General features: G+C 38.0%; 1 long non-coding RNA gene across 2 annotated transcripts in view; it reads left to right on the top strand.

Annotated features, from left to right (window-relative positions):
• Positions 1 to 17,695, top strand: part of LOC100937237 (uncharacterized) — a 98,070-nt gene that overhangs the window by 1,631 nt on the left and 78,744 nt on the right. The window contains exons 2-4 of one of the 2 annotated variants that reach the window (XR_008523977.2): positions 530 to 608; positions 10,914 to 11,030; positions 14,581 to 15,666. This is a non-coding gene — a long non-coding RNA (uncharacterized LOC100937237). Of the gene's footprint in view, positions 1 to 529; positions 609 to 10,913; positions 11,031 to 14,580; positions 15,667 to 17,695 lie in introns of those variants that run through there. The other variant, XR_008523978.2, reaches the window with a different exon arrangement.

Raw genomic sequence — 17,695 nt, 5'->3', positions numbered from 1 at the left:
CAGAGTTCAAGCAATTCTCCTGCCTCAGCCTCCCGAGTAGCTGGGATTATAGGCATGTACCACCACGCCCGGCTAATTTTGTATCTTTAGTAGAGACAGGGTTTCTCCATGTTTGTCAGGCTGGTCTTGAACTCCCAATCTCAGGTGATCCACCCACCTTGGCCTCCCAAAGTGCTGGGAATTGCAGGTGTGAGCCACCGCTCCTGGCCTAAGAAAATTTTTAAGAAAGAAATTTTCCAAATTGGGTGGAAGACATATGGCTGATTACATACTCACATGTAGATACATAGACTTTTTTTTTAATATAAGGTGTTTTCTATACCAACATGTATTGCTGTTATATTGGAAAAATATAATAAATTAATTTCAAAAGTGGTTACCTAATGACAAATAGAGTATTCACCTAATTCAAAATGCAACCTGTGTCCTATATTAAGAAGCTGTAAAAGGTAATGTGAGAAGGTGGCTTTTCTTGAAATTATGTTGCTTCTACAAACAAGTGTAACCGATATTTGTGACGACTTCATAGGATCTTACCTCATTTCCAACAAACAACAAAATACCTACCAAAACAACAACAAAACACCAAGCTCTGGTCCTTCACTGAGGTAAGTTTACAAACTCAGACCTAATGCCTATTCAATTTATTGTTATCTATTCAAATCTAAGATATCTTCAATTATATGTTCTGCTCAAAAGAAAGGAAAAGAGCTGCTAATAAAACTATGACAATATGTTATGTCATATCGAATTTTTACTTTATACTTAGTGCTTTTAGACACTTATACATAGATTTGTTTAGTACTGTGTATATGTGGGAAAGGAAAATATAAGCAAAATGAATTTACTGAAGTCTCGAACATTGAGCCTGATTCTTCTGAATACCTTTTCATGAAAAGCATTCATATGTGTGTTTTTCCACACAATATCGTTGATAGTGCACCATTTCTTAAAAGGATGTTCCAGTCTTGTTTCTGGGATTTGCTTCCTAGACAATGACACTCATTCTGCAAATGTGATGCTGGCACTATCCCATTTGACTAAATACATAGTTTTCTTGTTCAACTGAATTGTATGTCACTACAAACTATGCAGCTTCTCTATTAATGGCCGGGAGAAAGTTTCTCACAAATTGTAGTTTCATGCCTTAACCATAGTCCTCCATGATACATGAATTGGTTATATTAACCTCTCTTTGCTTTAGAATTTCTTTCACCTAATCTGTTGTGTCTGGTAATTTCTCCTGCCTTCAACTGTGTTTCTTGGCATATGGCTTTGACACAATAGGACTAAATTTCATAGAATTTAGTAGAAATGATAACAATTCATTTGTGCCCGTGTTAAAAAATAGGCAATGCCAACTATATCATCACTGTCACCTGGCCATTGGATGTTTATTTGATAGTAAGACACATCCCAGTTTCAGAGAAGTTAAAATGTGGTACCAAATTATTCTTAAGATTGAAGAAATACAGTATGTCGAACTATTTGTAATGATATTTTCTGCTGTTATATTCCAATGGTATATTGAACTATTAGAATATTCAACGGTATAATGCAAGGTATATATGGCTACATTTACTAAACAAATTCACATTGGTCACAAATTCTGTGTCCCAAGCACAATAATTAGGCTAATTTTTAAACTCAAATTGTTAGCTAGTCTTATTACGATATATGTCCAATTTTCCAATATATCCCATCCCATGTACCTTTTGTTTATTTATACATTCAACAACTATTTATTGGGTGCATTCAAGTGCCAAGCATTAGGACAGACATTCCTAAACCTTACAGTTTGGCTCATGAAACATGACTGAAACATTAAAATAGTAATATAAGACACCCAAACTGTGTAGGATGCATAGTAAGCTCTCTGTTCTATGGAAACCTTTGTGAAGGAGTCTGGATAAAACTGACCCGGAAAGGTAGGTAAAGTATTGCAAGGTGGAGAAGCGGACAATGATGTCACAGAAAGATTTCCCAGGGTAAGCAAAAACATGGATGGATGGCTGGAGAACTGATATTCATTAAGTGCCAACTATATGTTAAGCTTTGTTGTTTGTTACACATAACTTAATCTCACATTAGTTCTCAGCCCACTTAAATATGAAGCTGAAGCCCAAAAAGCGCTTCTCATACTGTTGATAATTGGTTGAGTCAGAATCCTAAACTTTTTCTTTACAATACTCCAGAGCCCATGCATCAAAACATGCAAGAAACTAAGCTCACCAAAATACAGTTTGCTTTTAGAAGTTGTGGGATATTAATTTGGCTGAATATGGTGAGAATAGAATATGGTATGCAACAGAGACTGAGGGATTGAGATTTTACCTGAATGACAACTAACTACTCTGATATGATTTGGCAGTTTGGCTCTGTGTCCCCATCGAAATCTCATCTCAAATTGTAATCCCCATGTGTTCATGGAGGGAGGTGATTGGATCATGGGGGCAGTTTCCTCCATGCTGTTCTCATGATAGTGAGTGAGTTCTCGCGAGATCTGATGGTTTTATAAGTGTCTAGCATTTCCCCTGCTTGCACTTCTCTCTCTTCCCACCATGTGAAGAAGGTTCTTGCTTCCTCTTCACCTTCTGCCATGAGCGTAAGTTTCCCGATGCTTCCCCAGCCATATGGAACTGTGAGTCAATTGAGCCTCTTTCCTTTACAAATTACCTAGTCTCAGGTAGTATCTTTATAGCAGTGTGAAAATGGACTAAGACATACTCCTTGAAGAGATTTAAACTTTGCCATCTTCTAAAAAATGAATATGATGACACCAGTGTCAGAAATAAAAAACAAAACATTGACAGATTTGACAATTTAAACATTTTAACCTTTGTGCATTAAGAAAAGCCACATAAACCCATAAATTTTGAGGGAAATCTTCTCTTAGAAGGAAATTAGAGAAAAATATTTAAATATATATAAAATATAAATATAAATAGGTTTGTGTATGATATAGCCATTTAACATTGTCATATATATTTAAATATTTATATATTGTATATTAAAAATATATATTATATATTTTTATTAAATGGTTATATCATACAATTGATAAGAATAAGATAACAAAAGTTGTAAAATGAACAGAGTAACAATAAGCATTTTGGAGAAGCCATGAGTGTCCACTCTATATCAAAATATACTCAATCTCAATAATAACAACAAAATTTAAGAATTAATGAGATAATTTTTCACTTACTAGATTAGCAAAGATTGTCTTTTTTTTTTTAGATGGAGGCTCACTGTGTTCCCCAGGCTGGAGTGCAGTGGCGCAATCCTGGCTCACTGCAACCTCCACCTCCTGGGTACAAGCAATTCTCTGCCTAAGCCTCCCAAGTAGCTGGGATTACAGGTGCCCACCACCATACTTGGCTAATTTTCATATTTTTAGTAGAGACGGGGTTTCACCATCTTGGCCAGGCTGGTCTTGAACTCCTGACCTCATGATCTACCCACCTTGGCCTCCCGAAGTGCTGGGATTACAGGCGTGAGCCACGGTGCCTGGCCAAGATTGTCTTTTAAAAAGGCAATAATACCCACTGTTGGTAAAAGCACAGGCAAAAGAGAATTCTGAATCATTCATGGTAAGAATGTAAATTGGTACATCTTTCTGGAGAGCAATTAGATGATACTTAACCAAAATGTTGATTAACTTAACCAAACCTTTTGTTATGGTGGCCAAAAGTTAGCAACAGGCTAAGTGTCAGCAAGGGACTGGCTAATAAACCATGATGTGCAATGCAACCACCAAAAATAATTATACAAAATTATAATTATACAAAAATTCAAAATATGTAATTAAATTTTTTTAGAAAACTGTTTTAATACACACTATGCAAAATATCCTACTTTGAGTTTTACAAAGTGCAAATAGCTATATGTAAAACTATTTGTAAATATATAAAACATATTTGTGTATATATGTAATGCCTAGATTTTGAATATTCACCAAAATGTTGTCATGTCTACTCTGCACAGCTGGATTAATGGTGATATTTAGGTATGTTTTGCTGTGAAACAAACCACCCCAACACTTAGTGACATAAAATAGCAACTTCTATTATTTGTTATTTTTTCACCATTTTGTGGGCTGGCTTGGCAGTTCTTCAGTAGGTCTCACCTAGGTTTTCTAGTGTGGCAGCAGGCAGCCAGCTGTGGGGTTGTCTGGGTCAGGAGGACAAAGCCCCTTCACATGCCTCACAGCTGGTTGATGCTGGCTGTTATTTGAGGCTCCTGTTCTCCCTTTCTCACATCTTCAATGTTCTGAACAGGGTAATATCCCCATGATTCCTGAGACAATGGGGTGGTAAGTCAAAATGACAAAGAAAAGTCTGGAGAGGATACTTGAAAAGGAGGTTTTGAAAATTGACTACATCTCTTTGGGAAAAGAGTTCTGAAAAGGAGACTTTCTACAACACTTATTAATGATTTATATATTATCTTACGTGTTAACATTTTGTGAGCACTTAACAGTATACAGACCCTCTTTGAAGTGCTTCAACTGTATTATATAATTTAATCCTCACAACCACCTTATGAGGTAGGAACTACTACTATAATCCATTTATAACAAGAAAATTAAGTGTAGCACAGACAGGTTAAGAAGCCATGCATCCTGGCTCATAATTATTACACTATATTGTTATATTGTTTGTGATTCCATTATGTATTTATATTTTTCACAAATAATATACAAACACCCCAACGTCAGACTGGTTCTTTATCTCCAGTATTGCTTCAGTAATGGACAGGTTGATCAGTTGGTGAAAATGCCCAGTTATAAGGAAAAAGAGGTGGAGGAAGAGATGTCATCCGAGTAGGAAGAAAGCCACAAAAGCCTGAGAAAGGAAGTTTCCGTAAGGAAAGCCAGATCAGCAGCTCCTGGTTGGTACTTGGCCCTAGGCTACCTATAGGTACAGTGGTGAAGAAAATAGGCACGTAATCCTTACCATGGTGTATCAGGAAAGACTAACCTTAGAGAGCATTGAATGCTAAAGATGCTGCTCACTTAGTGCCCTTGCAACTGGCACCTTCAGTCTTGGTGGGCACTGAACCCAACTGGCAGGGCTTATGGAGAAGGCAAGTAGAAAACAGTCTAGGAACTTAACTGCAACTGTGGGAATTGTGACAGTAAAACGAAGGAGAAAAATAGGGCAGTAGATGGAGGATAAGGGAGAAATAAACAGTTTTAGTTTCAAGACTAAGGACACTTGGCTAGAGACATCAGGGAGCTGGGTTTGAGTTTGTGTTTACCACTTTTGAGCTGTGGGAATGAAGACAAGTCATTTAATCTCTAAGACCACAGCTTCTTGAGCTGCAACATGAAGTTGTTCCTCCTCTCCAGCACAGTTTGGGAAGTACTGGTACAGATTAGAATAATTTGGATGTGGCCGGTCTAATGGTTGGAGGAAAGTAGGACATGGAAATGGGGATGGGGACAGAGAGTAGGGGAGACCTGGCCAGATAAGTGCACAAAAAACTGAATTCTAATTTATTTCCCCCCTCTTGAACAGCAAATAATTAGAATAAAATTTTGTTATTTTTAACTCCATGATAAAGAATAAAGATCATAATGAGAAAAGGGTTAGGACTTGTTGAAAATGACTCCGAGGACCCTCCATGGCCAGATGGAAGGGAAATGGCAAGAAGACTTCACCAAGTGGAGAAGGGCTTCTTTCTTGCTCCCAGCCCTTGCCTGCAGCATCCAATCTGTTCACCCACAACAGCAGTGAGAATGATTCAAAGGTGATGCATTGAACGTCCAGTGACAAACCATGTTTTGAAGGGGAAGGTCCCTGTTTAACTAGAGTAATTAAGATCCCAGGTAAACCATGAGGTCAGAGTGGAGAGTGGCTCCCACAACTGGCAGCCACCAAGAGCTGTTCGCTTTTGTTCTTTGAATTGTAGGAATGAGATAAGCAATTGAGCAGCCACTTTGTTCAACGTGTTCTAGTATGAGCTCACTGTATGGCTTGTACAGATGCTTTACCTCTCTAAACAGTGATTTCCTTGTTGCTTTGTTTTTTGTTTTGTGTTTGCTGTAAAATATTTAATACATGCATGTAGTAAAAATTGGGACTGCACAAAAGTAAAAAAAATCTCTGTCACTCTTGTCTCTAGTTTCCAAGTTGGCCCGCTAGAGGCATCCACTGTTAACAGTTTGTTGTATTTTATAAATTTTCAGATGTATGGTAAACATTAGTAAGCATATATATCCCTACACATGCTACATACTGGCACCCTATAACACTCCGCTGTTCCTTACAAATTACCTTAAATACAATTCATTTAATGCTAGTACTTGTAGAACTACCATATATTTTAAATAGCTGTAGAGCATTAGGTGGATCAAATAAAATTGCCATTTTTGTAAGTCAAAAGCAATCAAATATCAGGAATTTCATATGGTTTCACCTAATATTACATAATTCATTAGCAAATTTCCTTTTAACAGACATTTAAATTATTTCTTTGCAAAATCTGAGCACCAATGAAAAAACTGTAAAATTCCTTCCAGCTCTTCATTTCTGTAATTCTTTGCTTTGTTCCCATCCCTGAATGCCTGGAAGATGTAAGATAGTAAAAGAGAATGCTTTATTGAGCAAAGATGCAGATGTTACTTAATTTCGTTATGTTTAATTTAGAGTCTGCTCTTAATGCTATCTTAATGGTGAAATCATCATGCATCAACATGCTCTAAGCAGGGTTCTAGTACTTTCTGGGGAAATTGGGTTGAGGTGCTATTATCACTATTACTATTCTTTTGATGATTATTTCTCTTCTTTTGTGTCCTTTCCTGGATCCTGCTCTTTCTGTGGATTAACAAGACAGCATGTAGAATCACAGCTCTTGTTTCATGAAGTTTGTTAAGTAATTGAACAAAGGTGTGTTACACTGTTCCTTTTGTACAACTAGTTTAATGTTTGCAAAAGAACTCAAGATTTAAAAAACAAATCTGTTGTGTCCACTTCAGTTTCCAGGTAAATTTATATCAGGAATCACATGAGGATACTTAAGACTGGCCAGTACTTTCAAGTTTTCTCCTGCCCAGATCTGTTTGGAAGAAATCTAGTCTTATCTACCTCAAAAGTCCAGTAGAGAATAATAGCTGAAATAAATGAAGCCTGTGATTACTCGGTTCTGTGTTTACCTAGACATTCTGGCATTTGGCTCAAAAGACAAAGCTTTTCAGATGTGCTATTTGAACCTGATTTTGCTATAGATTTTAAATTGGGAGAAAAAATGGTAACAAAGTGAAGCTCTCTAAATCATACACATTTGGGCTGACTACCAAGCTCGTCTCACCCAGCAGTACTAATAGAATGTGAAAAATGCTTTGCAGAGTTGAGGTCTGCCACCTAGCAACCGCTTTGAAATGCCTCCTGCACTGACCCAAGGCTACTCAAAATGCCCAGTTTTGAAATTGGTGAGACATTTTGCTGTGTATGGGCCACAGTCATTGAAAGGAGGATTAGAACTTTGTTTTTCTGGCCAAAGACATGCAGATTAGAAGGATTGTTTAATTTAACTGCCCAACTGGTTTTGAAATAGAACTGGCAGATTAAATATAGATGAAAGATGATTGCATCGGATATATGCTAAAAAAATTGCTCGTTGTTTATCTGAAATTGAAATTGAACTAAGCATCCCGTATTTTTATTTGTTAAAACTGGCAATCCTATTTTGGAGAGACTTTTTTAGTACAGAGGTGAGGGATATTTGTAAAATATGCACTGTAAATATTAACTTGATCCCCCAAGGCTGATAACATTATAGACCTAGACACCTTTCTCAGAGCACTGGCTGTTGGGCCTGTGAAGAAGCCTGAAGCATAGGAGACCAAAGGTGTGGGTAGGGCAGGAACTAACAGAAGACAAGAAATTGCTTCAAGTTTGCACTCAGGAAAGCCATGCTGAATGTAGGACGGCAAACGAAGGGGTTGAGCACAGAAGGGCAGTGACATCCCACAGGCAGAATGGTGGTGGTGAGGAGAGGGAAATGCCCAGAAATGAGAAGGAAATGGACGTGGCACGACATCAGCAGTCATTTTATGTTTGTGGGGAGAAGGGGTGAAGTGAAGCCAGCTACATCAATGTTCACTGTGAAGCCTGGGCTGAGGTGGGAGGGGTGTAGCCTGGGATCCACTGGAGGGCATTGCCACCTTCATGCGGCATCCCAGCAATTCTCAGGCTGCTTGCACCAGCAAGGGAGCCAGCCTGGGAGTGTAGAGGCTTTTTCAGAGACCACCTTTCAGCTTCACCTGGCTCAGTTCTGAGCTTGTCATTTTGTTATCACAGTCTCCTATCCCCCAAATCTGTAGCCTCCGCTCACAAAATTAACCTAGCAGTACAGAACAGTTAAAACATAGAACCACATACATAATCCCTATGTGTTTGTGCATAATTCAACACCTTCTGAAGAACACACAAGAAGCTGCTAACTGTGGCTGTGGCGGTAGAGGGTGAGTGGGTTGGAGGAGGTAGATCCTGGATGAAAGCAAGATATATTTATTCCATATATCGTACATGCTCATCTATTTATTTTTCCTTGTGTATGTATTACTGACTCAAAATGAAATTTAAATATAATTACTATAGACAAAGCCAGCCCAGAATCTGACTCACATTTAAACTACTTGCATCATTGATTTAAGATGGCTCATTACACTAAGGTGTTTTAAAATAAATATTTTATGTGGTTTTGTATTATTTATATGTTTGAGAGGCCTAGGGTCTGGCATTTTAGTGTGCTTTCTGGAAAATTTGCTGCCGAAATAAGGGAAAAATCAATAGCCACCCTGGACAAAAAGCTTTTGCTTATCTTTTCAAGTATTTACTCTGAGTTCTGTGCCATGTTGGTTTTATATATAGATATTTAAAAGTGCAAAATGAAAGTTTGATAGAAACCAAAGTCTTCTATAGCTTTTTTCTAAATAAAAGCTATATAGAGTCCTCCTTTGTAAATTCTATTAGGCCAGGAGTCTTTGTCTCTTTTGTTCAGTAATGGATCTCTAGGACCTAAAACCTTTCTTGGAATATATTAGGTGCCAAGGAATACATAATCATTATAAAAATCCAAGCACTACAGAAAAATATGCCATGGAATATGTAATCTCTTCTAATCCCTTTCCTCCAAATAATCATTACCCTAGTCTCTTAAAATGAAAGAACAAATCATTTTCTGAGGTGTAAAATTTCATTATAAATATATTTTTTAAAAATAATTATCAGCAGTTCGAGACCAGCCAAGCCAATATGGTGAAACCTCATCTGTCCTAAAAAATACAAAAATCAGCCGGACATAGTGGTGTGTGCCTGTAGTCCCAGCTACTCAGGAGGCTGAGGCAGGAAAATCGCTTGAACCTGGGAGGTGGAGGTTGCAGTGAGCCAAGGTCGTGCCACTGCATTCCAGCCTGGGCAACAGCATGAGACTCTGTCTCAAAAAATAATAATAATAATAATAATAATAATTAAATGGCACCATAAAGAATAAAAAGACAAGCAACAGAATGGGAGAAAATGTTTGCGAAAGACTAGTATTTAAAATACATGAAGAACTCATTACAATCAATTAGAAAAACGGACAAAACACTTGAGTGCACACTTCAGGTAAGAGTAAATACTAATGGTCCAAAAGCATATGAAAAGCGCTTCATCTCATTAGTCATGAGAGAAATGAAAAAAATGAAAAAAGAAAAAAACACAATCAGCAGGTTAACAAAAATGTAAAGTCTCTGGCCGGGCGCAGTGGCTCACGCCTGTAATCCCAGCACTTTGGGAGGCTGAGGCAGGTGGATCACGAGGCAAAGATCAAGACTATCTTGGCTAACACAGTGAAACCCCGTCTCTACTAAAAATACACACACACACACACACACACAAATATATATATATATATATAAAGTCTCACAATACTAATTGTTGGTGAGGATCCTGAGCAACAGGAACTCTTGTATACTGCCTGTAGGAGAGTAACTTGGTAATCTACTTTACATAACTCTTTGGCATTATCTTCTAAACCTGACTATACAACAATTTCATGTATATGAAATAAAAATTCATTAACATAAAAGCAATATTTATTACATGCCAAAATTGGAAACTACTCAATTATCTACCATCAGAAGAAGGGATTTAAAAGCATAGTATAGCTCCACTGTGGAATTCTACGAAGCAATTAAAATGAACAAACAGCACCTTCAGGCAAAAACATGGAAAAACTCATTAAGATATAGTTGTCATAAGGTTCTGTAATGGCTTCCCTAGGGGATCAGCAAGTCATTTCAGTGGACAGACTCTTTGAGCAATTCAGAAATATCCCAGTGCTGAGATAGTTTCTATCTGGAAAGCCAGCTCCATCTGGGGACAAGGTTTTATAGGGTTCTAAGGGAAGAGGTACATGTAGAGGTCACTAAAGGGGTCTGTAGATGCAAGGTGGACTGTAGGGCCAGGGAAACATTCAGACACTGGCATAAAGTCCCTGGCATAAGGAGCAGAGAGCAAGTCTGTAGCTGGGGCTACCAGAATCTCTCCTGAGGTCTTTATGCTGGGATTCTTAGGCCTAGCTGTGGATCAAGAGTAAATTCTGCTGCAGTGGGGATTCTCAAGCATCAGGGAAGAAAGGGGCTGCAGAAACATGTGAGTCCTCCAACTACAGAATCCATGGAGGCAGAGGCTCTGGGTGACGTGCTTGACTTCTTGTCTCTGGCCTGGGGTCATTGTCACTGATGTTGGTCTTGCTGCTTCTGCTGCTGAGTGCCTTTGGCTCAGTTATTCTTGAACCACACCAGAACTTGTGCTCAACTCAGGGTGAGTGTTTTAGCCCATGCCTCCATTTCTTTGTGGGTTGGCCATCTCATCTTTTCATGGTTTTTCTTTAACTCCTATCACTGTCCCCTATTATAGATATGTTCCTGACCCTTCCTTCTTGAAGGGACAGCTGTGTAACCATTCAACCATCTGGCCATCAGTTTCCACATCTGTGAAATCAACTTCTGCCTCATGGAGCCGTGAGTTCCCAAGGTACTTGCAATCCTTTACTACTGCTGTTTCTACCTGTTGTCACTTTGTTCTGAAGAACCACTGTGAGTTGGTTCTGCAAATGTGAAGAAATGTGAGTTTTAGGGGGTTTGTATGAGCTCTATATATGGATAAAGACAGAACTTGTAGTTATGAAAATATAATGAAATCTGAGCTCTACCATTTTCTAGATGAATCTTTGAATAAGTCCCCAAGTCTCTCTGACTGTAATTTCTTTATCTTGAAAGTGGAGCTAATACTCCTAGCCCAGACAACCACCCAGACTGGGTGTGGGTGTGAAATTTTAAAATGCTTATGAAAAACACCTTATAAAATCTATACAAAACAAAGGCAGACATTTATTATTTATTCACAAGGGCTGAATTCTCACAGTCAAATGAACGTATGAATTGCCTGAGAAGCATTTTCTTTTTTTTTTTTTTTTTTTGAGATGGAGTCTTGCTCCGTCGCCCAGGCTGGAGTGCAGTGGCGCCATCTCAGCTCACTGCAATCTCCGTCTCCCGGGTTCATGCCATTCTCCCGCCTCAGCCTCCCGAGTAGCTGGGACTACAGGCGCCCGCCACCATGCCTGGCTAATTTTTTTGTATTTTTAGTAGAGACAGGGTTTCACTATGTTAGCCAGGATGGTCTCCATCTCCTGACCTCGTGATCTGCCCACCTCGGCCTCCTAAAGTGCTGGGATTACAGGCGTGAGCCACAGCGCCCGACCGAGAAGCATTTTCAAAGCACTCAAGGTCGACTCCTGCTTAGACCACACTGGTCTTGTGGTCTTGAGATGATTTTTATTCTGTGGGCTGCAGCAGAGCCCATGAATCTGCATTTTATAAAGCAGCCAGGTGATGTTGAAGTAGATGACTTTTAGATCTCACTTTTAGAAAATTTTGGTTTCGCTTTGGGTAATATTAACTTTTCACATGCAGATGTTATTTGTTTAAAGAAACCTTTAGTATTTCCCTATGAATAGAGGGGATATTAACATTGAGCATCAAATTAGGGATGCTAAAGGAGCTCTCTAGAACGCTTTCTTGAGGATATAAGTAGAATTCTGATAAGCAAAAGGAAATTTTCCAAGCCAAAGCTTTGATGTGTGTATGTGTATATATACTACTTTCATACATTTTTTCATGCATCAATTGTTCATACCCCTTGTTCATACCCTTTGTGCATTTTTATGCTGGGCAGTTGATCCTTTCCTTATTCAATGTGAACACCTTGAGTATCTAGGAAAATAGGCTTTTGCTGGCTATATGTCTTGCAAATGTTTTTCTAGCTTGTTTTTTGACTATGTTAATGCGCTCATTGCTATACAGATTTACAGCAAATATTTCAGTAAGTATTTTCTTGAACCACACCAGAAATAGTGCTTAACTCAGAGTGAGTGTTTTAGCCCGTCCCTCCCTTTCTTTGTGGATTGGCCATATCATCTTCTCATAGTTTTTCTTTAACTCTTATTACTGTCCCCTATTAAAGATATTATAGAGAGGCCTATTTCACTCTGTGATTATTTTTTAAAAAGTAACCAAACTAGGAGAATCGCTTGAACCCGGGAGGCAGAGGTTGCAGTGAGCCAAGATTACGCCACCGCACTCCAGCCTGGTGACAGAGTGAGACTCCGTCTCAAAAAAAAAAAAAAGTAACCAAACTTTCTTTGGGGGCAGTTTTGCCCAGAGGGCATGTCTTACAGTAGATATTTTGTCACTAGTAATAGGCACCTCAACAATAGTGTTTCTTTCCCTCCTTTTCTCTTAGTGTATACATCACTGAACCAGTTGCTTTATTCATGTTTACTCTTAATCTTAGTGCCTCATCAGATATTACTGTCTATACTTTACTATGAGACCTACAGAAGTGTTACAATGAGGATACTCTTTTCTTCATTCCCTACCCTCTGAAACAGTTTAAAGAGCCTAAGACTGACTCACTTGTTTTTTGAAAACTGGAAAACTTCGCAGTGAAACTGCCTGAACCAGGCTTTTTTTTTGTGGGATGGCTCTTTAATATTTCTCTCAGGGTTATTTACGTATTTGGATTTTATAGCTTTTCTTGAATCAGTTTTTGTTTTTATATTTTCTTAGATGTATTGAATTCTTAACAGCCTTAATCACCTCTGTTTCTAAGATTTGTTATATTTTCTGTCTTTTAATATTCTGCATTTGTGCACTCTTGTTACTATTATTATTATTATTATTTTGAGATGGAGTATCACTCTATCACCCAGGCTGGAGTGCAGTGGTGCAATCTCGGCTCACTGCAACCTCCACCTCCTGGGTTCAAGCAATTCTTCTGCCTCAGCCACCTGAGCAGCTGGGATTACAGGCGTATTTTTAGTAAAGGAGGGGTTTCGCCATGTTGGCCAGGGTGGTCTTGAACATCTAACTTCAAGTGATCCGACCGCTTCAGCCTCCCAAAGTGCTGAGATTACAGGCCTGAGCCACCGCGCCTGGCCACTTCTATTTATTTGATTAATATTTCCATACAAGCTTGCTTATTTAAATTTGGCAATTTTTTTAAGGTTTCTTATATGTATTTATGAATTCTACTGACTCCTTTTTCTAAGTCATTTTTTTTAATCGCTAGTAATGTCTTCTGTTTTTCTTTCTTTTGTTTTATTCTTTTTCTAATTTCTTGAATTGAATAGTTTGTATCAGTCTGGATCCAATTAGAAGAGGGAGATAAGCCACATAATTTGAACAGGGAAGGTTTAGTATAAAGGATTATTAACCACAGTAAGACACTAAAGTAATTAGGGATTGGCTGGTAAGAAGTAAAGAGAACATTAAACACAGGAATAGCACATAGAAGGAACAGCCACTACTCTCTGAGTTGAGATGGAGCACTCAAGCAAGAAGCTCCCACTCTCTGCCCCACCCCATCCCTGGGACTGGAATCTGACCTTGTTGGAGAGAATGCCCTCTTGGCTCACTGGATGGTAAAGAAGTCTCTGTGATGCTACATCAGTGGAACTTGCTGGAAATCTGCTCTCTGAAACTTGCCAAAAATCTGCCCTTTAGTATGCTTGGAAAAATTGTTCACAGGAAGGTGTCTCACTCTGCTACAAAAGCACCCAAAGGAGATGTTGCGGGGTGGAGTGGGAGAATTTCTGGCCCCCGAGTGCTGCTGTCCACTGCAGTGTAAGAGCTTGGCATTGGAGAAGCTGCAAACACTGCAACTGGCAGGCTGCTAACCTCTAGGTGCTGTGGCTGCCATGCATTGCAAAAGTTGAGCCCTCAAGAAGCTATGAGTGCTTCAGGAGCCTGGTGCTAGAGAAAGCCACCCACTCACACTCTTAGGAACCTGCCTCGTAAGCACACCAGAACCAGGAAGCAAGATCCTTTTTCTATTGCAATGTCTCTCCAACACTCTTTACTGATAAAGCTTCAGTGCCAGCCAGCAAGCAAAAAATATTTGAAAGACCGACCCAGATTCATTTTACAGAGCAATCACGAAGGGTAAATTTGGAGCTGAGAGGCAATGAATAGATAATTGACACATATTTTTATTAATTCTTTTTTTTTTTTTTTTTTTGAGACAGAGTTTCACTCTTGTTGCCTAGGTTGGAGTGCAATGGCACGATCTCAGCTCACTGCAACCTCTGCCTCCTGGATTCAAGCAAATCTGATGCCCCAGCCTCCTGAGTAGCTGGGATTACAGACAGGCACCACCATCCCTGGATAATTTTGTATTTTTAGTAGAGACAGGGTTTCTCCATGTTGGTCAGGCTGGTCTCAAACTGCCAACCTCAGGTGATCCGCCTGCCTTGGCCTCTCAAAGTGCTGGAATTACAGGTGTGAGCCACTGTTCCCGGCCTTATTTTTATTAATTCTTATTGAATAATAAAAGTATTTAAAAGTATGTGTTTTATTCTGAGTAAGGTGTAAGTACTTCTCATAAATTTAAATGTTGTGTTGTCATACTTATAGGTCACTGGTGCTTTCTAATTAGTCTGCTGTTGATGCTTTGAATTTCTGTGACTTAGTAGTGTACATTTTATTTCTAGTTAATAAGTGGACTTTTATTTATTATTTGTGTTTTGTTGCCATGCAATTATTTACTTTTATTATATTGTAGTCAAAGAACGTGCCTTTATTAGTTGTACTATTTGGGATATATTAAGAAACCCTTTTATAAAATGCATCATGAATTTTGAAAAGAATATGCATTGTCTATGTGTAAAAAGCTCAATATATATACATGCTAAGCTTTTAAATTATATAACGTGTATTTGTTAGCTTGTTCTGTAGAAGACTGAGAGACATAGATTAATGTCTGATTTTTTTCAATCTATTCATATAATTTCTCACAAATTTTATTAGGTATATTTTAAAACTATGTTATTTAGCACATGAACACTCACTGATTTAGCTTGAAAAATTATATTAAATTCTTATCATTGTACATTTGCCTAGATGTCTGGCATATAGTAGACATTTAACAAACAGAAATTTAATTATGGCCTTACATTTTTTAAAAATAATTTTGAATGCCACTTATTTATTAGCATCAATATCATATCACTTATATTGGTTGGAATATGCTTTAAAATATGTTAGCCAGAAAAAAGTATATGGAAGAGATGACAGAAGATTGACCAAAAAAAAAAAATGTTGATAATCACCAGTGTTGGATGGGGATATGTGAGGGTTAATAACAATATTCTCTTTTTTTGTTTATGCTTGAAATTTTTCACAATAAAAGATTAAAAATTATGTATATACCATCATTTATTAATTCTCCCCTTGTAGGATAAAAAAAGTTCATTCTTCTAATAGTTTCAGGTTATTATTATTTGTGATTATAAGAAATTATTTTAATTTTATATCTCTTTAAAAAACTACTTTCATAATTTTTACAATATTTGCAGATTATTTCAATAGCTAATTAGACATTAATTCTAAATAATGTTGTAGAGGATATCTAGAGTTCAGAGCTGGCTGAGTTGGCAGCGCCGGAGGAGATGTGCAGTGTTCAGTGACTGCTGCAGTGGTTTCCACCCTATGAGTCATGTGGCAAAGGACTGTGGGAGGCTACTACTGGTCAATGGCTCATGAGAAATTGAGGCCCGAGTTCCAGTGGCCCACAATGAACTGAATCCTGCCAACAACCACCTGAATAAGCTTGGAAATAGATTCATACCTAATAGAACTTTAAGATGATTGCAGCTGCAGCTGACATCTTGATGGCAGCTGTACAGGAGATCCAAAGACAGAGGACCTGTCTTATATGGAGGCAGGCTGTGCCTCTACATATAAACTGTGAGACAATAAATAATGTTTTAAATCACCAGGAATTTGTTGTACAGCAATAGATAAATAATATAGTACCTAATATACTCCCAATAGATTATTTTTCTATTCACATTTACCTTAGTTAAATTAACTTAATTTCTGCAAACTAGAACCTTGACTGATATAGTCACTATAGTTTGCTTAGTAACATTTCAGTTCCATATTTTTTATATTACTGAGTCAACTGTAATATTCACTTGAGAATTTTCTCAGAAATGGTGTGTGCGCGATAGAGTCTATAGCTCTCTTTTTCTTGAGTATTTTCAAATGCAAACTACATTAAGAAATGCACCACCAAGTAATGAAATAAAATTCATTTCTTATTGTGGGGTGGGATTGGAATCAGTTCCACCCAAGCCACATGGTTATTACACATTAGAGGAGGGGTTAGTGAGGACACAATTACAATACCACACAGTGATTTTAGAAGGCATCTGTGTTTGTCCCAAAATACCCACTTTAATGGATGATGAAGTCATTGAGCATTTCATAAAATTAACCTAGCTTATGAATGACCTTGACTTACCACCATTCCTTCTGAATGTTTGACCCCTTCTAGAACAATTATTAGAGCAGAGGTCACAATCTGGTAGACCACAGATGGGTTTTGTTAGGACCACACATTGTTGGTCCACATAGTACTTTTAAAATTTTGAATAAGTTGCCAGTCTTTTAAAAATCAGGAGATTTTGCATTGAAAAGTATAGATTTCTGGCTTCCCTTGAATCAGACACTCTCTCTGGCAATGATGAGCACACACTCCCTCATGGCAACAACAAACTGGAGCTGAGTAGCAGCTGCCTACTTCAGATAAGGCATGCATTTTCCAGGCTTCTACAGACCTCTTTGGACCATTTTGCGTGCATAGGTACCCTTTGGCCTTTGTAGACTTGATAGTCTGCAATCATTGTCTAAGGCCCTGCTTATGAACTTGCCCACCCACTGTGCACATGCACTCAATATGGTAACAATTGAGCTTACCCAGTACTGACCCTGGACACCATATGGCAAAAATGTTGTAATTGTGGCTAACAAATAACTGCCTGGTCAAGAGCTACTTTTCAGAAATTCCTCGGCAGATTCCATATGCACATAAAAATACAAAAAATTGAAAATTATTCTTTTGTCTTTATTAAGGACTAAAAGATTTAATAAGATGATATTTTTAATTGACAAATTTGAATCCTGGACTTGTTAAGTATGAGTAGAAAAAAATCAATAGTAAAATAAAGCAAATGTGATATGCTTCATTACACCTCCACGTGCAGTGTAATATCATCCTTGCTCACTTCAACAGACAGTAAACCAGGCCTAAGCCAATCAGAAAATAGCATATCCTAGAAACACAGGTTACAGCACAAT

This window comes from Pongo abelii, chromosome 2 (genome assembly GCF_028885655.2).
Source record: "Pongo abelii isolate AG06213 chromosome 2, NHGRI_mPonAbe1-v2.0_pri, whole genome shotgun sequence".
Classification (NCBI taxonomy): domain Eukaryota; kingdom Metazoa; phylum Chordata; class Mammalia; order Primates; family Hominidae; genus Pongo; species Pongo abelii.
Note: the sequence above shows the minus strand (reverse complement) of the source record. Positions and strands in the feature narration are given on the sequence as shown.